At 37.8% G+C, this 27673-nt stretch overlaps 1 protein-coding gene and 1 non-coding gene across 5 annotated transcripts in view; one reads left to right on the top strand and one right to left on the bottom strand.

Moving 5' to 3' along the window:
- The window catches only part of Nbea (neurobeachin), a 518446-nt gene that overhangs the window by 12792 nt on the left and 477981 nt on the right, over nt 1-27673 (top strand). The window lies entirely within an intron of this gene.
- LOC117708027 (small nucleolar RNA SNORA17) lies at nt 14791-14916 on the bottom strand. Its single transcript, XR_004606759.1, has one exon. It is a non-coding gene; the product is annotated as a small nucleolar RNA SNORA17 (small nucleolar RNA).

Here is a 27673-nt window from a genome sequence, read left to right as displayed (position 1 = left end):
CTCCCTCTGGGAGTTAGAATATTACTTGGGTAACAAGCCTAAGGGGGAAGTTACAGGATTAAATGCCATTTTATGTTCACATAGTTTTAGAAAATATTTTCAGTGAATATCTTGACTGACATTTTACAGTGCAGGTGTGAAATCAAACTGCATAGTCTAACCCATAGAATACAGTTTCTTTGGTAGATACTATCATTTATAGAAAGAATAGTTCCGTAAGTTCAGAAAGTAAGACTATGAGAAAGGGAAAGAGTGAGACAAGATTATTTAGAAACTAAGTAGCTTTTCTAGACTTAAATCCTTAGATTCTAAATAAAGGTTCTTCCTTATTATTAGATAAAATATGCTACATATAGATTATCCCCAAAGCACCATTGTGTGAGCAGATGATACTGCATGGGAATGCTTCCCATTGGTGACTCAAGACAAGCGGAAGAGAAATAAAAATGCATGCAGGATTATTGGATGGATTTGCATATAAAATTTACTTAGCAAAAACTATATTGTAAGGTATTCTTGAGTTTGAAAATTATGTATCATGCAGTATATAGGTGTCTTTAATTTTTTTTTTTACCTTTTTACTAGGCAAACTGGATCATTTGGATAATATTTTGAACCAGAATTAATGGTACAGATTAATACAGAGAAATACAGAGAAAAAGTAGGCTTGGTGCTATTCTTGTTGAATATTAGAGGTAGTTCACGAACTATCACATATTTGTGCTTGAATATGCATTGAACCACTATACTTACTCGAATGAAACAAATAATGTAACTTCTAATTATTATTATTTCTCTCTCAGTTTGCTAATACAGAACAATCATTGATACAAAATTTTGATGGGACTATCAATGTTTAGATGTGGCTCCTTTTAACAAGGTCTTTCCTTTGTTTGCGGAAATAACTTGTGATTAGAGTTGATGGATAAGCATTTTTACTGTAATGCTGAACTTTTCAAATTTGGGGGAGGAACTGGCATGTATAAGTTGGCTTGGTTTTACACTGTTGTTCTTAATGGCCTCTTCCAGCATTTGGAGTAAGTGGGGTTTATTATCTCCCAGTCTGCTGAGGTTAAGGGCACTGGGTTGTCTAAGGTCACAGAGCTGTTTAGCTTCAGGAATAATCTTCAAAACTAGATCTTCCGTTTCTAAGTTTGCTGTTGCTTAGAATATATAATTTCTTTGATGGTGGTGATGATATATATTGCTGTGTGCTAGCAGCATTAATTGAATCTTTGTTTCTCAATGGAATCATCTTCACTTGAGATATAAAGGCATCAAAAACCATCTTTGTCTTTCCAAGTAAAACAAATTTTTCTGTGTTTACAGAGAATGAGTTCTGTTATTGGGAAATAGTTTTTTTCATAGTTCTAGAATTTGTTAGTTATTTTTTAAGCAACATGAATTATGTAAGAATAAGTCCTATTTTTAAGAGTTTATTGTATTGCATATGACCTATGAAATTATCACTATTGTTCAACTCTTGTATCCTTTTATTTTGCCTAAAAGGTTCTCACTTGTGTTTTTAAGACTCAGTTATAAATTATTAGCTATTTAAACAAAATCTTTCCTGGTATCCCCCTAAAACCTTTTCCTCCCATACAGCCTTCTCCTATGTTTTGTTTATACTTCAGATTCAACACTTGTACATTCTATTTATTTGTTTATTAGTTGAACTACCTAGAGAATTAGAATCCCTCCCATGAGGATTGCAGTATTATCTTTCTCACCTTGCTATTTTGAGCCCTTAACAATACAGAACCTGACATTTTATGGTGTCTGATGACCCCTCCCTTTTTTGTTCCTGAGTATTTTTTCACCTTTGTTATAATGCAGTAAGTTGGCTTGTTTTGGTCATGTTCTACTTGGGAATGAATATTTTCTTGTTGTACTTGCTGATTCTTTTGATATCTTTATTGGCCACACGCTTTAGCATTTCTGTGTTGATTTTTACAAGTAGAAGGATGCTAGTGACATCTAGGTTTATATAAGTGTGGTTCATGTTTAAAAGAAAGTTATCTGAAAATTTAAGATAGGTAAGGGGCCATGATGTCTCCAGATGTGGTGAATAGTTTGACTACTCTGTCATATGATTAGATGAGAATGTTGGTCAATACACTCTTTCACAGGCTAGGAATGAACCAGTTTCTTGACTTGACCCAGTCCAGCATTCTCTTCTGTGTCTTAATGATTATAGCTCCCTTTGCTTTGTTTATTTGTGGCTCTGGTTTGTAACTTTCAGGTAGAAGCAAGCTTTTAAATCAAATTTGGTCAAAATACTAAAAATGATCATTAAATAATTTACTGAATAATCAAGCTAGTGTTCTAGTGGCAGAGTTAAGACATTCATTGGCTGTATAAAAAGTTTTGTAATCTCTGCCTTCAAATAACTCAGAGCTTAGTAGAGGTAATAGAGGGACAAAAAGAAAAATTAGAACATTAAAAAGTAAAATTGCAGAACTATAAATGAAATGCTGTGGAGATATATTTTATTTGGAGAAGTCTTTACTCTGTGGGTGATTTGTCAATTTTTTTCTTGAGACAGTAACTGTTCCCCAGAAATAAAGTCAAGAATAGAACAGCTCTCCAAACAGGAAAGTTTGTACAGGGCCCCTAATGCTAAGTACAGTTTACTTTTTTCTTGAAGAAATATTTCATCATTCTAGGTTTTTGATCTTGCCAAGCTTGCTCATCAGAGGTAGCACTATTTCTTAGGGCCCATTATTCAGGAGCTCTATTTTTGTAGGCTGTCTCTGACAAACAGACTCAAGCCAGTAGGTTTTATGTATGTTAACTAAGAAAGATTTTCTGCAAAAAAAAAAAAAAAAAAAAAAAAAAAAAAAAATCAGTTCATATTGTTACAGAGTTGAAGTCCTAACTACATATTTGGTGAACTTGAAATTAGAACAGCTGATAATGTACTTGTTTAAATCTAAAGACTTGAGAACCAGCTAAAGTGACCGTGTTAGTTCTACATAAAGACCAGAGAATAGGTGCTTGTAAGGACCTCACAACCTAGCTCAAATACTTGGGAGTCAGCTAGTGAGAGGGCCAGATTTTTGTTATATTTAGGCTTTTAACTCACCCATTAGTTACTTACGTTGGGAATCTGTACCCATGGTTCAGTCTAGTTGACAGATAAATGAATCCTCACAGGGGATGATTGTTTTTTCTATCTACTCTTTCCTCCTCCTCTTTTTGCATTGGTTGTTGAAAGGTATATTTTGTTATGCTCTTTCAGAATAATTACATACTCTTGTACTTAACAAGCTTTCAATAAATACTGGATAAACGATGTATAAAATAAAAGTATGATACAGTAGAAAAAGTAATGACTATAATTTTGAGTATGTCATAATCCTGGGAAAATTAAAATGAATAGATAAAAATTACCGCACTTTATACTCCCCCCAATTCCCTGGCAGCTGCATTCTACTTTCTCTCAAAGTGAATTTGACTATCTCATATTATGAGGAAAGATATAATGTTTGTTATTTTGTGTCTGCCTTATTTCCTTTATCATAATGTCTCTAGTGAGTCAGACAGAGGTTGTGATCCCAACCAGTGTCTATTAGCAGTACAGATGAGATACTGTGTCTATATTTGTGTGTGTTGTGTCTGAGACTCATGATCTGATCAGTGTTCTAAAAGAGACAGAAATGGGCTATCAGTAAGAAAAAGTAATTTCTATAGATTCTTTGTTTTGTAAATAGTATGTGTAATTGGTATATGGATCATAGTCATCTTTCTTTAAAATTATTTTTCTTCATTTTTCTCCCTCATATAGATGCATTTGATTGTATTATTTTGGAACTTCTCCATATAACCCATACCAGCCCTAACCTTTGTATTTATAGTAGTCCTTTGTCTCTCTATCTTACAAAGCCTAAAATAATTAGAGTGACAAGGTAGTCCCAAAGGGTGGGAGAAAGGAAGACTGAGCAAGAAAGCCATGATTCTCCTGAGTAAGCACAGAGGAAAGAAAGACCAGGAACCTTTTCAGGTTCATTATTTTTATCTCGTTACCTAAAACACTGTAGAGGTAACAGCAGTTGGTTTCTCATAGGTTGTTACACATAGTGATTTCAGTACTTTATTTAATATCCAACTCATCATTCTTCTGAACCAAAAGCCCTGCGGTTCACTATGTGAGTTAGAAACTGATAGGGTACTTACATTCAACAGTGTATACTTTAAAATAAAAAAAAAAAACACACATTTATTTAAAAATTAAGTTTATTTTATAAGCTTCTAGAAAACATGGTTTATATACATTTTAACTTATTTTTATATAACACAATTTTTGAAGATGGATCATTCTTTTAAAAAGTACATTTTAAAATTTACACAAACCCACACCCACACATGCGCGTGTGGCAGTGCACACATGAAAATCTGAAGACAACTTTCAGAAGCCTGTGTTTTCTCTCCTTCCCCTATTTGTCTGCAGCTAATTCCATTGGTAGGCCTTATATTTGGAAACTTGGGAAAACAAATGTAATCTTTATGAGTCACGTCACAACTATCACAGAGTTACCCTTTACCTTTGGAGCAGAAAAGTTTTTCTCTCAAAATGAATTAAAGGATGCTCATCAGTAAGGGGAGGGTGGCAGACTGAACATTTACATTTCAAGTTTTGATTGGAGGAGGTAATAAGCGAAGAGATCCTTGCTGAGCCATGTACTGATCTTAGGCACAGTACACAGTAAACACTTGCTAACTGCCAACTTATAAAATAGTAGATCAAGTCTTGAAGAGATAGCCATGATGGTGTGTTAACTCATGAGTACAGTTTTGGTTGAAATACATAGGATTGGAGTTAAGTTGTTTGTTGTTGTTGTTAGTACCTGCCCCTTCACTGATTGTGAAAGTAGGAGCTAGAACCTTGAACATTTGTGAAAAAAAAATTAAACTTACGTTATTGCACTTCAGAAATTAGAAGTAATCTTTAAGTTCTCAGTTCATTTACTCTTTTCTCTAAGTTTATTTTATTTTATTTTTTCTTAGCTGGTTTGGTGAGATTACTACCTTATCAATTTTTTTTTTCTGTAAGAAAACTTGTCCCCTCCTCCTCTCTTCGAGGACAATTTGTTTTTCTTCAAATTGCAATCTTTCAGTTATTAGCCCATCCTCATCTTCCTCTCCCTCTTCCTCCTCCTCATCCTCCTCCTCCTCATCATAGTCATCATTGTTGTCTGTTACCAGACTGGCTTTGTACTCACAGAGATCTTCCTGCTACTGCCTCTTGAGTGCTGGGATTAAAGCTTTGCTGTACCATATCTGCCTTTATTTGTCCTTGTTTGTAAGTGTTGGTATTTGTCAGTATGGGTAGCTATAAAGATTTTTTTTCTTAATGAGAGTACTGATAAATAAATGTATAGAGGGTATGTTGAACAAATTTTAGTCAGATATGCTGAGTTTTTTCATTAAAAGAGAACATGTATGTATACTGTAAATTATGCCTACCCTGATTACTGATGTTCACTCTGAAAGATAAATTAATGTATTTTAGTTACTGCATGATGAATTGTCATTCAGAATGATATCTGAACCCAATACATTGAAAATTATGCCACCAAACTGTGAAATAAATTGAAAATGACCTACGTAGAAAATATTGAATATAGACATTTACAATAGAGATTTTGATTTCAGAGTAAAAATTAATGGGGCTTGAATTTATACAAGAATGGATTATATACTTTACAGTGTTAACCTAATACCTATTTATGTAGAAGGAGAAAAGCTTATGGGAATAAAGTGTAATGATCAGCTTTACTGTACTTGTGAGGTGGTATTAGTTGTTAAAGAGGGACTCTATAAGTGTATCCTGTTTTGAAAAAAGGCCAGAATTCTTACAAAAGCTTTTCTTTATTATCGATACACGGATATTATACATGAGTAAGTTATTATTCAGTTACATAATTTTCCTATTGGATTTAGTTATTTGGGATGGATTACTATATTATAGATTATCTAGTTCTTATGTTCCTACTTACTTTTCTGTGGCCCTCATCTCTCCTTCATTTTAATAGCGGTCTGTTGGGTGGTAGTATATGTATTAACTTTTAGTAAGACCTCAAGTTTATATATGTTTACATAAATATAGAAATATGTGCACATTTATTGTGTATAAATTTATTGTATATAAATGTGCACATATTTCTAAAATGTACATATTATTTTTATTACACAGACACTTATTGAATATTTACCGTGTGGATCGGTAGAAATTGTAAATATGTGATTACATTAAAATCTCTGCTGTGGAGTTTATAATACTGTAGGATTGACAGATATAGGCAATGAAATATGTAAATTACTTGACAGAAGTTAACCCAAGTAGGCATGTCCAACTTTTTTCTCTTGTGACATGACATTGTCATCCACAAAGTTCATGCTCAAGAATTCTGCAACCGAAGTTAAGAAAATTACCCCCAAATTCTCATTTGTTTTAAGCAAGCTTCTAATTTTGTGTTAGGCCACATTAATAGCCATCCTGGGTATATATGACTCCTTGGGCTGCAGGTTGTGGATGAGATAGCCCCTTATAATAAAGAAAGATGTCTTCAAAGGGAGTTAAGAAAAGCCTTTGTGAATGGGAGGACTTTGAAGACTAGATACAAAAAGTAAGATACTTTAGTAATTTCAGGTTGAAATGATAATTTGGGAATTTAGATTTTTAAATTTTAAAATGAATTTAACTTCGCTTGTTTTCTTTTATTTATTTTCTCTCAATGAGGTTGTTAGAAAATTTAAATAGATGCATGTAATTTGCATTTGTGACCTGTTAGATTTTTATTGGATACCATTTGTTTGGAGAGGAAATAAAATTTTTAAGATTTTGAAAATAAATGAACTATTTCAAATATAGAAATATATTCTTAAATGCCGTATTTCTATATATACTTACATACATGACTGTACACATGTATACAATGATTTTATGTTGTCTGAGCCATTCATATTTTGGGCTTTCCTGTTATGTGTCTGTAAACCTCATCCTAACTAATGGCATTGACTTAATAGCACAATTTAAAACCCACATGTCACAAGGGAAAAGCTTGTACTCCTTGCTCTGGTAAAAAATGCCTAAATAATTCATGGAAATCAATATAGCAACAAATTAAAATGCGTTTTATTGTCAGCAGATACTGTGGTGGGCAAATTGTAAATGTTGATGAAAAGCAATTGGTGGAATTAAGTTAGGAGGGTTTTTTTCAGTGAGATGACAGTTTTTTTTTAACATACATTCTTTATGCCGTCAGACTGTGTTTCTTAATGAAATAAGGAAAAAAACCCTGCTTTTTTTCAGCTACTGTAAAAAGTTTTATGTGAATTTTCATAGATGTCCATGTATTTGCTGTTATCACAACCCAGAAGTCAAGAACAAGTTCCTAAGTTTACCTGGAAAACAGAACATTTTTATGAAGATTTATTTGGCTGCCAAAAATAACCTACTTTGCATTAGATTATCTTATGTCTGTATTGCTCTAATAACTGTCATTTAAAAGTGTCTTAGTCTGACTCCTCCATTCTTTTCCATCTTTCTGTTTGGTCCTCTCTTCTTCCTCATGTCTTTGTTCTTGTGTGCATTCATCTGTGCACTCAAAGGCATTGTCTACTGCTGTCACCTTGAGTACAGTTTTAATGTTTTTTTTTTATACTTCAGCATTATTCTGTCTTCTTAAATATCTGCTGTAATATCCCCCAAAGTGGAGACCTCTTGTCTTTTGTGAAACAATACTACTGTTACTACTACCACTACAACTATTATGACTACCACTACGGCTAGTCAATTTCTGTTAAGATCATATTAAAAGCCACTGTACTCAATTGTCTACATGTTAGCTTTAAGTTTGCTAGTGTTTTATAGGTGAGACAACTGAGGATAAAAGAACAACTAGTCCCCTCCCCTTTTTAGATTTTATACAGAGGGCAGCATTCACTATGTCTGCTGCTTTAAAATTAAATAAGTATGTACACATATATGTTATATACTATATATAACATATATATATAGTATGTTTATGGGATAGGGTTAGGGTTAGAATATACATACATATGTATGTATGTACATAGCTATACATAGTTATATTATGTGTATGTGTATTTTGTCTGCATGTATGTGCCTGGTGCCCACCGAGATCAAAAGAAGGTATCAATTCCATTGGGATTAGAGCTACAGAAAATTGTGATCTTCGTGGGCACTGGGAATTGAATTTGGGTTCTTGACAAGAGTAACAAGTACTCTTAACTGCTAATACAACTCTCCAGTTCCGTACTGCTTTTAAATTAAAAAAAAATATTTAAAATTTGATTTGTTGATGTTTCAAATTCTAGGTGTGGAACTGTAGGCTACTGTAGTATCTCTCTAAAGCAACAATCAGTATACTTCACTATGGAAGTTTAAATTAAAAATTTGTTTTTTTAAGCCCTCAAGAATCTGTCTGTATACCCTGGTGCAAAATCATTCAATGTCTACTTTTAGTTTATAAGCACCAAGGTCAGTAACATGATATATATGGCATGCATGATATTAATTGTTTCTCGTAGGTTCTCTGTATTTTAGCTGTATTAAACATCTACTCTTACTTCCTAGGGTTGAGTGTGTTTGTATCTCCTTGGGGTGCACATGTTCTTTAGTTCTCTTCACAACACCCCCCACCCCCAACACTTTGGCCCTGTCCAAGGTATGTGTCTACTTTGTTTCTGCACGTTTGAGAGTGCTTTTCATCCCCTAAAGAAAATTGTAAGTACAAAATTGAAGTTATTTCTAGGCAGGTGTGGGTTGCTTTGAAGAGAATTTGCAAACTCTTATTTGTATTGAGCCAACTGTATTTTGGATGAAGTGAAGCAGAATGAAGCAAGGTTGTGAAGGAAGAAATTAAGAACATTTAGATTACTGGGCTTATTTATAAGTAAATTCTTGATTCCAGAATGACCAAGTTAGTACTAAAGAGGAGTTAAGCCCAGACAAAACACTATGTATGCTGTGCAGCATCTGAGTGCTAAGGCAAGCTGGTCCTCCTTACCTGCCTGGCATAGGCTACTGTCAGTATAATCTGGATAACTGTCTCCTCCTGCCCCATTGAGCTGGTTATTCATGCTTTAGTCTCTCATTAACATTGTAGAGTATACCAGCAGATTCTTAGGTGTCTCTGTTCGTCACCCCTACCCCCCTTTCCTCCTCAGTACAGTGTTTCTCTGAGTAGCCTTGGCTGTCCTGGATCTTGCTCTGTGGACCAGAGTGGCCTTGAATTCCAGTGAGACTAATGTGTACATTAAAAAAAAACCAAAACAAAACTAAATCAAACTAGGACTTTTTGATATAACTAATCTAAATTTAGAATTGAGATTCTGGTTCTGCAACACCATAGTTATATTAGGAGGACTGAGGACAGATTTGAAGATGGAGAAGCTCCGTGCAGTTGGCTTGGCAGGAGCAATTGGACTTTGCTGAGTAGTCTGAGTGGAGTAAAGGCAATGTAAAGAAGGAAATTTCATTCACACAGCGCATTCAACCACAGGTTGAACATCTTTAATCTGAAAATTTGAAAGAAATATGTCACTATTTAAAACTTAAGAACATACGTAGTTTTTGGATTAGGGATGTTCAACTCCTAAATCTTTGTAAATATTACAAAATAACAATTGCAAACAATAAAGCAAACAAACTAACTAAAATCTATTAAATGAAAATCCCTCCAACACCTGACTCATTTCGGGGTTCAGGTTTTACTTGTATTGTCCTTTTGTAAGTGTTTTGTCTCTCAGCAAATCCTCATCTATACTTTAGATCTGAGTTTAAGTTTTCACTTTCCTATAGATTTTTTTCTTAAAGGAGACAGTTTTGTGTTGACTTTTCTGTAATTAAACAGGTGCCTTTTATGGCTTGATCTTGCATTTGCTGCTGTTAGCGCCTTTAAAACAAGCAACTGATGTACCTGACTATCTGTATTTAGATTTATAAATCACTATGTAAATAGTTTTGAGTCAAAGTATTTTTGTGTCCTGGTTTTCTATAAATAGTTTGGCCTTCTGGTTTGACTAATTTGAATTCCAATCCTGGCTCGGTCTTTACTTTGCTTTATGCCCTTGAGCCAAATATTACACCTCTCTAAGCCCTTTTTTTCCTCTCACTCTCTTTGTAGATCTACTATGTAAATATGAATGTTTGTGTCCATCCATACATTCTTCCGTACATACATACTTTTCATTCATTTGAAAACAGTAAAAGAAAGATGCTACTTTCCTGTTTTCCTCTCTCAAATGGAAACTGTATATATGAGAGATATAGAGTATCTCTAACAGTTTCTGTACAGAATGCACGTATAGTGCAGTGATATTCAAAATGTGGTTCTCACAAGGTTTGAATATTCATGAGGTGTTTGTTGTCCTAAAGGAGATAGGAAGATTGGGTCAGAATTCAAGTCAGCTGTATGACTAAGCATACTGTGTTTCAGTGGGGCAATCAGCCCCACCTCCAAGACTTCCGTGATGTAGGAGGTAGTATGGTGACTTTACTGCAGCCTTCTCATTGTACGGCACTCCAAGTAGCATACATTTAGAATATTCTTTGGATGGAATTTAAAATTATTCTTATTTTTTTTTGTTATTATTTTCCTTTTGATTGTAATATTTGAAAAATTTGCTGTCCTTAGTAATATGATAGATTTGGATCTGCATCCTAATCTGCTAATTCATTGGTAAGTCATTGCATTGTAGACCTTATTTTATTTTGCTTGACTGGAAATGAAGTTGGGTTAGGTTAAGTTGTGGTCTTTGTAGACTTTAATATGATAATTGTCTGATTTTGCAATAGCATTTGAAAAAACTTTTCATTGGTTCTATTTACTCTACATCATGTACCCTAATTCTACTCCTCTTTCCTCTACTTGTACCTGCCCTCCACCCTTGCAACCTCCTTCTACCAACAGTGAATAAAAGGTTGTTGTGTCACAGTGTGTCCCATAGTACCTTTTTTTTTTTTTTGGTTTTTCAAGACAGGGTTTCTCTGTGTAGCCTTGGCTGTCCTGGAACTCACTCTGTAGACCAGGCTGGCCTCGAACTCAGAAATCCTCCTGCCTCTGCCTCCCAAGTGCTGGGATTAAAGGCGTGCACCACCACTGCCCAGCTAGTATACCATTTTTGTTCATACTTCTTTGCTTGCAAATAAATGTTCATTGCAGTGAGTCATTTGTCTGGTATAGGACTCTGGCTTCTGGTACTCTATCAATACTGGAACCTCACTGAACTCCTCTGGATATCCTGTTGTTGCCTTGTGTCATGGAGATCCTGTAGTTTTGGATCTATGAGATCAGCCCCTTTATACACTCTAGCAGTTCATCAATAGGGTAGATAATGGGGTGGGTCAATTCAAAGCCCTGGATCTGAGCCTGAGAGGTATCTGAGTAGGTCAGCCCACTGGCTCCCCTCTCTCACAGTCTCTGGGCTGGCTCACCAGCAGGCCCTGTAACCAGGGCCACCCTGCTGCCCAGGTGAGGTACCAAGCCTGCTTTCTTGAGTGCTGTAGCAGGTGAAGGGCAGGGTAAGCTCTCCTGTTCTTATAACCCGATGCCTGGGCCATCGGTGGTGGCAAGGGGTGTGGATAGGGAAGGCATCTCTCTCTCACCCAGTCTGCTGCACAGCAGACAGATTGCTGGGCCAGCTCTCCCATGCTCACACCCTCAGCTGGCTCACTCACTCCCCTCACCATCTGGGCCAGCTCTACTGTGCTGCCCAAGTTAGGTTCAGGGCCTGCTCTCCTGAGTGCTGCAGTTGGTGAAGGGAAGAGCCAGCTCCCCTGCTTGCTGCAGGTGGTGAGTGCAAAAGGGAGGGAAGGGGATTTATCTCTCACTGATGCCACTGCACAGTAGATCTATAGCAGGGCTGGTTCTCCCACACTCAGGCTCTCAGAGTCAGCTTACCAGCAAGCCCCACACCTATGGCTGGCTGTACTGTGCTGTCCAGGTGAGGGGCAGGGACAGCTCTCCCTTGCTGATGACCAGCTCTCATGCCTGCCATTGGTGGAAAGGGTGGTGCAGCCAAAGGTGGGACCAGCTTTCTCACACTCATGTCCACCTGCAAGCCCCACATCTATGTTTAGCTCTACTTTTCTGCTCTGGCAAGGTACAAAGCATGCTCATTGGGATGTTATAGTTGATGAGGAACAGATGCCATCTGTCCTGCTCTCATGACCCTAGGACCAGGTCTTCTGCCTGTTGCAGGTGGTGGTTAGTAAATGGGAGGAGGCTGTCTCTCCCTCATCTGTACTACTACATGTTAGATGAATGGTAGAGCCAACTCTCCCATTCCCATATCCTCTGGACAGACTCACCTGCAACTCCTGCAATGTGTGGAGCCTGATCTCCAGGGTACTGCAGTGGGCTAGAGGTGGAGTCAGGTCTCCTGCTCTCATGTCCCCAGAGCCAGCTCTCCCAGGATGCTCAAGTGTGGTGTAGAGCTAGTTCTGCACAACCTTCAGCCATTGACATGTCTCTGGGTGGCAGCCCAGATCAGAGACATCTGACTGGTTTTTGTAGTAAAAGACCCCCTGCTATTGCAAGGTTAGGGACCCAGACATAGCCCACATTGGCAGCACAGAACAGGACCCTTACCTTGGTTCCAGGTGGCATAACTGGTTACTCACATCATGCTGTTCCTCACTACCCTTGAGTCTCCAGAGTCTTTTGCCTCTCTATTGTGCCCACATCCTTCTGCTTCTCTTTCCCTTTCATTTCTCCACCACTTAACTTGCTCATCTTAGTGGTGCCTGAGGTCTCTGAGTGTTTGGAGTCTTTTCCGGAGTGGCCTCAGGAGTGCTGTGCTCTCCTTATGCCTTAAGGCACCAACAGGGGTCATCACAGGCATAGTCTGTGTTGGAGTCCAGAAGTTGCTTAAAAACCACACGAACACTGATCTCAGACAGGGATGGTTTATTGAACATACTCCTAAAGACTGATCCACAAGGGCAAAAGCTCAGGCTCAAGAGCTCAAAGCTCTGTGCTGGACATTTCTCAGGGCCAGCTTATAAAGCCTAAAACCAAGAGAGAAAAAACAAAAACAAAAACTCATATGCAGGTGCTGGAAGTGTTGCCTAGTGTTCAGCCCTGACTCAAACCGTTTTAGACATAACAATTCATATTGACAGATAATTTGATGGGTCTATGTGAAGCTTATAGTTTTGGAATATCTTAACATTAGGAAACCTTATAACAGAGAACATAACAGGGATTGTGGTCAGCATGACCCTGCTCTGAGTTATTTTTCTGTGTCAGTGACTAGCAGGCATATTACAGCAGCAATATAAAACAGCTGATAGAAATATAAGGTTGTTTTGTTAGACTATTGTTTGACTATATTGTACATAAGCCATTTATTGAAAATGTGATGGTTCATATATCATTTCTATTGTGTATATAGATTGTTAATGTTAGAGAAAAGGACAATTCTTAGAAAGGGGGATATGAAGTGGAAACTTAAGGGTTCTTTGGAAAGTTGAATCGTGTTTTGTTGGGGCAAACAAGTGGAGAAGTGTTTCGTTAAAGTGGACATGGGTGAAAGGCTAAAGCAGACTTGTGAAGGAACGTTTCGCTGAAGCAGACACAGAGAGGGTGTTCTGCTAAAGCAAGTGTGCGAAAGAACACATGAAAGATTCTTTGCTGTTGGGATGCCATATAGAGAAACACACCAAAACACTTGTGGTGATGTGCTGCAGTTTGTTGTTGCTTCCAAGGACTTGGGCTGATTGGATGCACGTGCTGAGGCAAGAGCCATGCTGAAGCAAGACAGGAGTTGAGGCAAGGCACGTGGAGGCCATGTGATGTTTGGAGGGTATAAATAGGACTCCACGGAGCAAGGGAGATAGAACTTGGCTTGCTGGCACAGCTAGCTGTGTAACGCTTGTGTCTTCTCTGATCTTCGCCCCCTGAAAGAGGCACAGTTAAAAACTCCTGATGTTCTGTTGGTCTCTCCTGCTGACTTGAGCAGAGAGGCCTGGCTATCTCTGCTAGGTCTTGTTACTGTTGTTGGTAACCCGACACTGCTGAACTGGGCTGCTGGTGTATCCCTGAGGTGTTTACAAGTGGATCGAGCTGCCACTGCCTGCTGTCTTGTGAACTGAACTGCTGACTTCCAGACAACACAGACGGGAGTTGCTCCAAAGAACCTTTCTAAACAGGTCCACTTCCCCATATCCTTTGTTTTCTCACGGCCTTTGGGTTACAAGGAATGTTAAAACATTTAAGAACCTTCATTAAAAATAGGATTTGAAAAAAAATTGAAGTTTCACCAAACAGAGCAATTCAGTCAGATACTGAGAGAGAAGAAACCAGGTTGACTCAGTCAGTTTGGAGAGGAGTTTGAACCAGAGCAGCTGACTTGAGCCAGTCAGCCAGAGCTCAGAAAGAACTAGAAAGAGTGACCTTATCCAGGAGTAAGTCTCAGAAGCTGAACACATTCCAAGCATAGATAAGATTGTACAGAGAGAGGCAAGAAGCTTCTAGGACTAGGCCTAGGGTAGCAGACAGAGGCAGTGAGCCTCCAGATGACAGTTACTACTAAAGAATAAAAGCTGCTTTATACATAGTGCCAGTTTCGTGGTTGTCTTGGGCTCACTCCTGCCTATCTGGTCCCTGTTAGGGTCATCTGTCTCAGTCTCACTTCTGCCCTGGGGCCTGAAGTCTCAGGTGGGGTTCTTCTACTGTCTAGATTGCCCCCTGACCCAGGAGCCCACAAAGGCCTGCCTAGTGTGGATTGTTGGACGTCTCAGGCTCGCTTTCTTTTGTGAATGTTAAGCTACTAATCATTCAGTTGTTCATAGGTCAGAATATTGAACTTAGCCTCTCCTCTCTCTGCCACCTATTGACTCACAAGTGACACAACAGCAAAAACTGTTATGCTGATAGAGACAGGGTTAAGTAGCATTTAAAAAACATAAGTCTTGTTAAAGTAGTCAGTGAAAAGGTAAGAAGCACTGGAATAGGGACGTGGTTTAAGAAACACCTTGTTTGGATTATTAAACTTCTGTCAGCTGTATGTTGGTAAATTAAGGCTAAACATATAATTTATTATACTTGTGATCTTAAGTAGTGACTTGAGTTAGTTTTGTTGTTACTGTAACAGAATAGTTAAGGTTGGGTGGTTATTATACAAATTAGAAGTGTATTTTGGCTTATAGTTGTAGGGGCTGGAAACTTCAAGATTGGGTGGCTTCTGGTGAGGCTCTCATGCTTTTTCTACTTGTGCAAAGTAGAGAAGCAAGAGGGTGTATGTAAAAGAGAAAAAACCCTTAAAACAATAATCATTGATGCATTTCATGAGAGAGAAGTTCACTCAAACAGAAAAAGGCATTAATACATTCCAGAGGGCTCCATTTTTGTGAATCAAAACCTTCCCAGTGAGCCTCACTTCTCTAGCACTGGTGTATGGAGGAGTTAAGGTTTGGGCTGTGGGCAGGAAGTCTGTGCACTGAAATCCACTAGACAACATACACTAGGGGAAATAGAAATGACTCTATATCTACACATAGGAAAATATGTAAATATATCAGGTAGCTGGCTAGATATGTAGGACAAAAGTATGTAGAATAGGAAAAAGACTCTGCAAGCAGCACACTTTCTATAAAGAAACAGACTCTCTAGACCTGTGTGCCACATGGCATTTATTATAACTATTCAGCACTATGATGATAACACACAGGCAGTCTTACGAATGAGAAGACATTATTTTGAAATACCAATTTTCTGACACCAAGTAGGTATTGTAGAATTTATTGCGAGTCTGATACTAAAGTTAGTGTAGAACAACATTGAAAGGTAAGGGCAAAATCTTCCAATTTGAACTTAATTCCTTGGGATCAGTGTAAATATTGTAAGTTAAAGGACTCACACTTCAAGACTGCTTACCTGTACTTCTGACCTGATGACTACATGTTCAGAAGTTCCTTTGGACATAATAATTGATAGATTTCCCAAATGCCATACTTAGAATTACATAATTACACATGAATTTTCTTCTGTAGAGTAGGTATCAAATCCATTCAGAAAATGATTGGCTACTTCCCTAATACTCGCCATTCTTGTACTAGTAGGCTTCATTTTACTTGGCTGTTCCATGTTGCTGTACAGAGTCCACAGCTGATTTTTTTTTTAAAGCCTGTCTCCATTCTCCTCAAGCATTTACCAAAAAATTGGCTGGGAATGGTGAGACTCTCTGAGCTGCTCCCTGTTCCAGAATTGGGTGTTGACAAGATTAGTATTGTTCATGAAACCAAGTGGCTTTAGCCTTAGCGGGGCCGATGTAGATGTCCTTTTGATGGCTGAGCATCCACTATTCATTTATTCTTAGTTCTTTGAAACCAGTTATGAGTCTGTAGTCATCATGGACAATTGGAAAATAACTTCTTTGATGAAAACTGACAGCATCACTAATCTGTGGGCACAAGCATAGCTATTTCAAAAGCAATGATGGTCATGTCGTGGTCATTTAGCAAAAACAATAGCAGTAGCTTCCCTTAGACCTTCAACCACTGTGGGCAGCTGACTAGGTTTATAGTATTACACAGGAATTTCCTTCTGTAGAGTAGGTATCAAATCCAATCAGAAAATGATTGGCTACTTCCCTAACACTCACCACTCCTGCCTGAGTAGGCTTCATTTTACTTGGCTGTTCCATGTTGTACACAGAGTCCGCAGCTGAATGTCAAAAATGATATCTCAACCTTGATGTTATACTTTAGAGAAAATTGTTTTGGTTCATTTGCGTTGCCTTAGACATTTTCTTTAAAGGTGCTTAGTGAGTGATTACAGAAAATTATCCACACATATGCCCCATCTTGTAATGTGTTTTAGTATCAGCTAAGGCAAGCCTTGCTTCTTTTTCATTACCTCTTCTTTGTGTCTCTAATTCATAAACCTTGAGAATTACATTCTAAAAGATAACTAACTGGTTGGTTCTGTTATTCTGAGTAGTGATCAAAATTTTCATCACTTTCCTTATTTGTGGTTTTGACTGAAAATATTGCTGCCAGTTTACTGTTTGTCATTGTTGAGTCTACTGTTTTCAGAGAGAACTAGAACTTTAGGTGGGAGTTCGAGTCTTGTGACTTGATTCATGGGCTTGTGATAAGTGAAGTTCCATATGCAGATAACTGGTAGGGATCAGAAATTTGGTAAGTTAGCATTATACTTCCCCATTAATGGAAGTGCAAGCATTTGAAGTTTTTTGGCTGCCTTCCCTTTCTTTCTCCTTTGTATTCTTTTTTTCTTTTGCTTTTTAAAAAATTGGATGTTATATTTACATTTCAGATGTTATCCCCTTTCTCCATTTCCTCCACCCAGAAACCCCCTATTCCATCCCACCTCCTGCTTCCATGAGGATGTGCCCCCACCCACCAACTCCCACCTTCCCGCCCTCAAATTCCCCCACACTGGGGCATCCAGCCTTCACTGGACCAAGGAGGTCCACTCCCAACTATGCCCAACAAGGTCATTCTCCCCTACATATACAGCTGGAGCCATGGGTCCCTCTCTATGTGCTCCCAGGCTGGTGTTTAGACCCTGGGAGCTCTGGTTGGTTGGTATTATTGCTCTCCCCATGGGGCCGAAAATCCCTTCAGCTCCTTCAGTCTTCTCTCTAACTCCTCCATTGGGAACCCCTTGATCAGTTCATTGGTTAACTGTGAGCATCCACCTCTGTATATGTCAGGCTCTGGCAGACCTCTAAGGAGACAGCTATATCAGGCTCCTGTCAGCATGCACTTCCTGGCATGTACATCAGCATCTGCCTTTGGTGACTGCACATGGGATGGATACCCAGGTGGAACAGTCTCTGGATGGCCCCTCCTTCAGTTTCTGACCCACACATTGCCTCCATATTTGCTCCTATGAGTATTCTGTTACTCCTTCTAAGAAGGATTGAAGCACCCACACTTTGGTTTTCCTTCTTCATGAGCTTTATGTGACTGTGAGTTGTATATTGGGTATTGAAGGCTTTTGGGCTAATATCCAATTATCAGTGAGTTCATAGCATGTGTGTTCTTTTGTGATTGGGTTACCTCACTCAGGATGATATTTTCTAGTTCATCCATTTGCCTAAGAATTTCTCGAATTCACTGTTATTAATAGCTGAATAATACCCCATTGTGTAAATGTACCACATTTTCTGTATCCATTCCTCCGTTGAGGGATATCTGGGTTCTTTCCAGCTTCTGGCTATTATTATAAATAAGGCTGCTATGAACATAGTGGAGCATATGTCCTTGGTATATGTTGGAGCATCTTCTGGGTATATGCCCAGGAGTGTTATAGCTGGGTCCTCAGGTAATGCTATGTCCAATTTTCTGAGGAACCACCAGACTGATTTCCAGAGTGGTTGTATCACCTTGCAATCCCACCAACAATGGAGGAGTGTTCCTCTTTCTCCACATCTTCAGCAGTATCTAATATCACCTGAATTTTTGATCTTAGCCATTCTGACTGGTGTGAGGTGGAATCTCAGGCTTGTTTTGATTTGCATTTTTCTGATGACTAAGGATGCTGAACATTTTTTTAGGTGTTTTTCTGCCATTGGAGTTTCCTCAGCTGAGAATTCTTTGTTTAGCTCTGTACCCCATTTTTAATAGGGTTATTTGGTTGTCTGGATTCTAATTTCTTGAGTTCTTTGTGTATATTGGATATTAGGTCTCTATCAGATGTAGGATTGGTAAAGATCTTTTCCCAGTCTGTTGGTTGCTGCATTGTTCTATTGACAGTCCTTTGCCTTACAGAAACTTTGCAATTTTATGAGGTCACATTTGCCCTTCTTTGTATTTTTTTGGATAAAGTAATAGTGACTATCTATTCTTGCCTAGAGTTTTCATATGGAATGAGTAATCCCGCTTTATCAATTTCTCTTTTTAATGTTTCTATCTTTTAGTATTTAAGAGATTTCCAGTAGTCACAGAGATAAACATCTAGATGGCCCCTAATCAAGTGAAACCAGTAGTGGGCCAGGAAGAATTATTTTAACTAGGATAAGTCAGGGTTAGGTTTAACTACTGTTCACTTTCCCATAACCAGAGAATAAGATGTAAAGAGAATTTCTTATGAGGATATGCAGAAATGAATGTGAAATGAAAGTATTGAAAACACTTAATATTTTTAGTGTTTGAGCAAAGGAAAACAAAATTTTGTTTATTCTTTCTGCTAGTGACCATCGTGAGTTAGTAATATTATCTTTAATCATAAAAGAAGTATATTTCAACATAAACTGCAAGTATTTAAATAGCTTTTCACTTTTATTAGTTGACATATATATGTTAAAATTTGGATATATATTAATTGTTTTTGGTGCTGTTTGGTCCATTAGGAGAAAAGAGAAAATAGTCCTATCAGTTTTCAACTAGTTTAGTTTATCTAGTTTATTCATGAGGCCAAGTCTCTAATCCTCATGATAAACCCTTGAAGTCAAATCCTGTAATTCCAGTTCACTCACAGCTTACATGTAAACAGCTAATAACTTACTTGCCTAGGCTGAACTTTTACTGAGAGTTGCTTCTGACTCAAGCCTATTAGTGATTTTCTTTTTGTTTGTTTGTTTGTTTGTTTCGAGACAGGGTTTTTCTGTGTAGTCCTAGCTGTCCTGGAACTCACTCTGTAGACCAGGCTGGCCTCGAACTCAGAAATCCGCCTGCCTCTGCCTCCCAAGTGCTGGGATTAAAGGTGTGTGCCACCACTGCCTGGCTATTAGTGATTTTCTAAATGTGGTTAAGAGAAATAGAAAGAACAAGAGCTTTTTTGAAGAGAGATTTTCAGGGAAAAGAGAAGATGTTAAGGATGAAGCAAGCCTCTAAGGATGAATGAATTAGTTACATTAAGGCATTATTAAAGTCATAAATGTGCTGATTTTTTATTGTGGCCTAAAGCAAATCATTTCAGGCTCTTGCTTGCCCATGCTCCTGTTCTTTGGTGGCAGAACAAATGGACATGGACTGTATATAAATGTCTTAAATTCAGTGAATTCTGACCCTGAACAGTAAGTATATAGAAGCTATGATATGTGGACTCTAGACATGTGGAGTCATACACTCCTTTCTGGATGAAGTGTTCAGTGCTAAGGATTTTGTTTTATGTTTCTTATGGATATACACTCACTATACATTCACTGATGGAAGGTAGGAAGAAATGAATGCAACTTCAAAAAATTAGATTTATTTGTTATTTTATCTGTATTTATCTGCATGTATATGTTTGCCTGTGTGCAATGCCCATAGAAGTTAGATGAGGCCATCAGATACCCTGGAACTGGAGATGATTTTGAACTGCTATGTGGACGCTGGCATCCAGACTCTGGTTCTTCTGAAAAAAAAAAAAAAAAAAAAAAGCCAGTACTTTTAACTGCAGAGTCTGTCTTCATCTCCTAAAAGTTGCTAAAAACAATTTCTTTTTTTATACTCTTTAAATGGGCTTGTGGTTTGACTGTGAAAGTGTCTCTTATAGCCCTATGTGTTTGAACACTTTTTTCCTTGCTAGTAGCACTATTTGTGAAGGTTGTTGGATTTTTAGGAAGTAGAGCTTTACAAGAAGTGGGCTACTTAGAGCAGGCCTTGATTTTGTAGCCTGACTTCACTTCATGTCCATAATTCTACTTCCTGACTATGGATGCAGTAGGGCTGGATCCTATCACCATGCTTTCTCTGCCATGATGGAATGTGTTTTCTTGAACTGTAACCCAGAATTAACCTTTCTTTCCTTAAATTGCAGCTTTTTAAGTAACCAATATAATGGGCCTATTCTAAGCAATGTTGATTAAAAAATAACTTTGAGGAGTATTTCAAAGGCTTAAGTTGGCCATGTTTGTTAATAGCACAATTTAGTACTGACTTTCAAGCCTTTAATAATATTTATTGAGAGAATGAACATTTTCTTTTCTTTATTTTTATTTTATTTTTTTACAGTTCAGTCATTCCTGGTCCACCCTCCAACAGTTCCTCATCTCATTCCTCCATCTCCATATCCAAGAGGATGTCTCCACCCCATCCCCACCCCACTGCATTCCTACCTCCCCACTCCTTGGGGCCTCTAGTCTCTTGAGGATTAGGTGCATCTTCTCTCACTGAGGCCAGACCCAGCAAACCTCTGCTGTATATGTGTTGGTGGCCTCATATCCGCTAGTGTATGCTGCTGGTTGGTGGCTCAGTGTCTGAGAGATCTTGGGGTTCCAGGTTAGTTGAGACTGCTGGTCTTCCCATGGGTTTGCCCTCCTCTTCAAGCTTCTTCCAGCCTTTCCCTAATTCAACCACAGGGGTCCCAGGCTTCTGTCCATTGATTGGGTGTAAGTATCTGCACCTGACTCTTTCAGCTGTTTGTTGGGCCTCTCAGAGACAGCCATGCTAGGCTCCTGTGTGTGTAAGCACACATATCATCAGTAATCGTGTCAGGTCTTTGAGCCTCCTTTTAAGCTGTATCCCAATTTGGGTTGGTCACTGGACCTCTTTTTCCTCAGTCTTTCCTCCATTTTTGTCACTGTAGACTGTGGGATGGCAACCCTATCCCTCCACTTGATGCCCTGTCTTTCTACTGGAGGTAGACTCTATAAGTTCCCTCTCCCCAGTGTTGGGCATTTCATCTAAGGTTCCTCCCTTTGAGTCCTGAGAGTCTCTCACCTCCCAGGTCTCTGGTACATTCTAGAGGGTCCCTCCAGCTTCCACCTCCCATAGTTGCCTGTTTCCATTATTTCTGCTGGCCCTCAAGGCCTTACTCCTGTTCTCTCCTCAATACCTGATCATGTTCCCATTTTCCCTTTCCTGTACCCTCTCCAACCAAGGTCCCTTTCTCCCTCTGCCCCCTGTGAATTATATTTTAATTGAGACTCCATAAGTACTGATGATTGAACTCAGATCCTTGTGTATGCTAGGCAAACATTCTATCACTGAGATATATCATCATCCTTCTGATGATAATATATTGTGAAAACCTAAGTTGTGAGTATAAAATCTACAGTCTTGACAAATGCATATTCATGTGTCAGTTAAACTGTTAAAATATAGCATGCCAACAGAACATGATCCAAGAATGTTGTCTGATGGGCATTCTGAGGGCTTGTGAGAAAACTCAAGAAAACAAGACAAGACTCTTGTTACCTTAGTTTCTTCAAAAACACAGAATTGTTCTTAGATTTTTGCATTTTGTGTTCTTCCCAGGTTTAGCAGATAGGAGTGAATTTACTTCAGTTTATTCATTACAACTAGATATTGTTATGTCTCTGTGAAAAAAACATGTTTTTGCTATTTGCAGCTTGTTTGCCATGTGTGGTTTGTCCACCACGTGCATTTTACCCTTATGATTGGACACTTTACTTATGTGACTCTTAACCCTCGGACAATAAACTGATTCTCTGAGTAAAGTTGGCTATTGCATGAGACTTTATAGTCCACCTCATTTTTAGGCTCCACTCTCCCAGGTTCACACTGCCAACTAGAGCAGTAAACAATATGCTGCTCTTGTCTAGAGAGTTCTTCATATTCCTCATTTGCCAGTTCATCATTTTTCCACACTCTTGGGCATAAGCACTTTTCTCATGTAAAAAATTGAACTTATTTTATAGCTACGTGCTGTGTAATAGAGGAGGGTGACCATGAACTTCTCTGATCTTCTTATTAGAGGAAGATTACTTTGAACTTACAATCGTTCAACTTTCAAATGCTGACATTACAGACATGCATCACCACATTTCATTTATGTGGTGCTGGGATCCAACCTAGTGCTTAGTCAGTCATACTAGGTAGGCACTCATCCATCTGAAGTATGTCCTCAGCCATAATTGGACTCTTAGTAAGGTTTCTTTCACTTATTGAGCAATTTTTTGATTTTCTCATTTTTATCAGTTCTGCTTGTGTATGAATGTATGCTGTGCTTGTATGTATGAGTGTTTGCATGTATGTGAACACGTGTATATACGTGTACAGAGGTCTGAAGTTGATGTTGGGTGTCATTTTGATTGGTTTCACGTTGTATACTGAGGTTCTACTTCTAACTGAACACAGAGCTGTGTTTTTTGGGGGGTCAGGCTATCCAGCGTGCTTTAGGGAATTCTCTGCACCTGCCTTGCCCACATCAGGTTTATTGGAGGGGTGCTGTTCTCACTTGACTTTTATATAGGTTTTAGGGATCCTGACTATGCTCCTTGTGTTTGACTTTACCTTGTGAGCCAACTCTTGAGCCTTTCAACATTTTCCTTTTTTCTCTTATGGTTTTTATTTTTATTGATGTGTTATATTTATATGAGTATATAAATATATATGCACACATGTATGCCACAGGTGACCTCAAAGGTCAGAAAGTCAGAAGGTCAGAAGAGGGTATCATATCTCTGGAACTGGAGTTAAAGGTGGGTGTGAGCAGCTCAGTGTGGGTGCTAGGTAGTAAACTGTGGTCCTCTGGGGTGGGAGAACATCAAGCACCTTAATCCTCTGCACCATTTCTCCAAACCCAGCAGCTGCTGCTTCTTTTTCTTCTTCCTCTACCTCCTCCTCCTCCTCTTCTTCATTTTTTTTTTTAAATAAGCTTCAGACTGTAGAGTCAATAACCAGAGTTAACTTATTCTTTCTCCTTGTTGATGGAACTCTGGGCAGTTTCCAGGTTTTGGCTGTGATGAATGAACATTCCTTGAATGTTTATGTATAAATCATTTTAGGATTTAAAAAAATATTTCAAGTAGTATCAACAAAGGTAATTATTTGATCATAAAAATTGTCAGACTTTCTTCCAAAGTGATTAAAACATTTCATGCTTCTAATAGTGTGTGAGAAATTCCAGTTTGTTCAGGATTTTATGTTTCTCCATTCTGATGGATGTATAGTCATGTTTTATTGCACAGTCTGAAGATATAAAATCTACTTATAAAAGCAAGTAGTTTTTTATATACCAATAACAAACCTGCTATAAAAGTGGAAATGATTCATTTCATAACTTTAAAAACAGTCACCCCAAACCAAGCCAAGTCAAAATAAAAAGCCTATCTATAAACTTAAAGATCTTAAAACCCTCTATAGTGAATACTATAATGCAGGAAAGAAAAAAACTTATGGAAGGCATTACAGTGAAAAGACTCTAATGTTCATGGATTTGCAAAATTAATACTGTTGAAACAGCATTAGAGAAGTAGTCTACAGATTGAATATAACCTCTTAGTATAATCCCAGTGATATTCTTCATAGAAATATGGAAAACAGTCTTGATAATCATATGGAAACATATAAAAACCCAAAGAGCCAAGTACTCTTGAACTTATCATATTTCAGTTTAGTGCTGGAAGTATTACAAAACTTGACTTCAAAGTATACTTTTGAACTTAGTAACAAAAGCACTATGATATCAGCCCAAAAACATTTGTTGAAGAACCTTAATATAATCCTCGTGCAGCTAAAGTAATCAGATTCTTGATAGAGATACTAGAAACTGAAGCCCGCCTCCATCTTCGGTTTAAAAGACATCTTATAGTAAAGACATCTTACAGGTTCGTTCCTGCTTATGATTAAATCTGTTTCTCAAATATTGGGTATGCGTCACCTGTAACCTTAACTACAAATGGTTCTATACAGCCTGTTCCAGGAATGGCAGTCATGTCTTTGTTTCGAAAGTTGCTTATAAGCATTTTTAAACCCTACCTTTGTTTCAAAAGGTTATATGACCATCTCAGACTACCTTGTTATGATAACCTTTTGTTGTAGCTACCTGTTGTAATCCCCATTGTGCAACTGTGTCTTTGTTCTAGGAGGTGTCATGACTGAAGTTAGTCACGCTCAAGTTGTGCTTACGTGCTGCTCCTATAATCTGCCTATTTTGCCAGCTAAATTGTCCATTTGGAAACCCCCTGCTCCTGACCAAAAACCGTGTTTTCCTCACATCCAAGGCTACCCTCTTGAACCCACCTTAGGGGAGGCAGCCCATGTACATGAATGAAAAAGCTGGCTTTAATTAATTTGGCCATAGTAATTTGAATTGGTGCTCTTTCTTTTCCCATCTATAAGTTTAACAAAACATACGTTGAGAAAAAAAATTAACAGGCAGTATCAGGACAACTAGATATCCACATTTAGAAGATGCAAACCTGATCCCTGTTGCTCATCTTGTACAGAAATAAGCTCAAAATAGATGAAAGATCTTAATGTAACACACTGGAAAGCTTTCTAGACATATACAGTGACGTTTTGAATGGTACTCTAGTAACCCAGGAAGTAGTAGCAAAAACTAAAAATGAGATTGCATTAAACAAAAATCCTTATGTATGGAAAAACAACTAGTTAATAAATGTGGAAACATTCAACAGAATGAGTGAAAATGTTTACCAGCTATTTATCTAACAGGTGATTAATATATACAATGTATAAAGAACTAAAAAAAAAAAAAAAAAAATAATCAGAAGAATTTTGACCAAAGGTTATTTGGTCAAAAGAACTAATAATCCAATAAAAAATAACATAAAAACTCAAATACTTTTCCATTGAAGAAGTATAAATGTCCAAAAATATACTAGAAGATAAGACTGTGTTTAGCAAATGAGTAAGTGTAACTAGCCCATATTTTTTTGAAAAGCATTCTTAATCATAAGGAAATTGCAAATAAGAATCACTGATATTGATCTAACCCCAGGTACAATAAGCTTCTATTAAGAAAATAAAACATGACAAATGTTGTGAGAAATGTGGATGAAAAAGAAATTTTATTTCCTGTTAATGGAAAATGAAAATTAATTTACCAACTGTGGAATGAGTATAAAGATTCCTCAGTAAGTTAACAATAGAAGTACCCATATACCATTTCTGGGTGTATATCGTGAGCATTCAGGCCTTCTCACTTACAGATATGCTTGAACACTTGTGTTCATCACTGTATTACATGTCTCGATGCTCATCAGTGGATGAGTAGAGACAATGCACGATAGATATATGTGCAGTAGAGTATTATTCAGCCATAAAAAAGAATGAAAAAAAAAAGTCCTGGAGGCCATCCTGTTAAATGAAACATGCCAGTCTCACAAAGACAGGTTTTGTATATTTTTCTCATGTGTGAACTTTAGTTGGAACATGGAAGTGGAGAATGAGGCTACTAAAGGTGGCAGTGGGGGTGAGTGTACCTGGGGATGTCATAATAAAACCAATTACTTTGTACAATTTAATATATGCTAATGAAGGATGAATGGAGAATAGGGTTTATGTGGAAAAAGTGAAGAAACGAAGGTTGTTGACTTACGTGATATAATTCAAAGGAATGCATGCATTAAATCCCAGCCATGTGAAGGAGATTTACAATAATTAGTCATCACTTGAATAAAGGAATGAGAAAAGACAAATACACAGTCAAGTTGGAGATGCCTATTTTAGATGCTTTCATAACCATATTGGTTGTTGAGTGAAGTAGAAACATTGCTGATACTGTGAACGTTGACAGGGTTGGCCTCTTCCAAGTGTTCTTTACCTCACACAAACAAAAGACCTATACAGATAGTTTGCAGACCACTTTTGTTTTAACATTGCCTTTGAACAGTGTTTGTTTGTTTGTTTATTTATTTATCTATTTATTTATTATCCTGTGGTGGTTTGAATATGCTTGGCTCATGGGAAATGACACTGTTGGGAAGTGTGGCCTTATTAGAGGATGTGTAGCTTTCATAGAGGAAGTTTATCACTGTGTCGGTGGGCTTTGAGGCTCCTATGCTTAGGTTTCATCTAGTGTGGAATGAGAGTTCCCTGTGGATCAAGATGTAGAACTCTTGGCTCCTCCAGTACCATGTTTGCCTGCAGGCTGCTATGCTTCCCCACCATTATGATGATGGATTAAACCTTTGAAACTATAAGCCAGCCCCAATTAAGTGTTTTTCTTTATAGAGTTACCTTGGTCATGGTGCCTCTTCACAGCAATGGAAACCCTAAGTAAGATAGAAGTTGGTACCAGGGACTGGGTTATTGTTTTGATAGGTTTGAAAATGTTTTTGTTTGGAAGAATGTGGATTTGGGGACTTTGGATTTGGAAAAACAGTGTAAAGCTTTGAGTAGAGCCTAATGGGCCATCCTCTTAGGAATATGGAAGACAGTGGTATTGAGTGTTACTCTGGAGGCCTGTCTCAAGACGTTTCAGAAGAGAATAAATGTTAGTATTTGGTCTAGAGACTGCTTTTCTAATATTTTAGTGGAGAATGTGGCTGCTTTTTGCCTTTGTGTGAAGAGTCTACCCAAGGCTAAGGTTAAATTTAGATCAATTCCATTAGCAAAAGAAATCTCAAAAGAGCCTAGCATAAATTCTGTTGTGTGGTAACTGATGTTCACTCTTATGAAATGATGCTTGTTAAAAAGAAGCAAGCTGAGCAAGGAAAATGACAAAATATAGTTCAAGGATTAAAGGGGCAACAGGAAGTGGAATGGAGCCAAATCCTGTATTTAAGGCTTAAATAGAATTAAGGAAGTGGTGCTCTTGGGGCAAAATCCCACCCAGCTAAACTTATTGTTTATGCATTTGCAGTTGATGTAGGGATATCACGTAAATTGCTATTATGGCCTGGGTAGTATTTTCATTTGGACATAAGGAGATAATGATTGTGTGTAAAATTGATAATGGATGGATTGTAATGGATATTCTTGTCAACTTCACTATATATCTCAAATGAACTACAATCCAGAAATGGAGGGCACCCT

The sequence above is a fragment of the Arvicanthis niloticus genome, chromosome 4 (genome assembly GCF_011762505.2).
Source record: "Arvicanthis niloticus isolate mArvNil1 chromosome 4, mArvNil1.pat.X, whole genome shotgun sequence".
Classification (NCBI taxonomy): Eukaryota; Metazoa; Chordata; class Mammalia; order Rodentia; family Muridae; genus Arvicanthis; species Arvicanthis niloticus.
The sequence above is the reverse complement of the archived record's forward strand: the minus strand, read 5'-3'. Positions and strand labels throughout refer to the sequence as shown.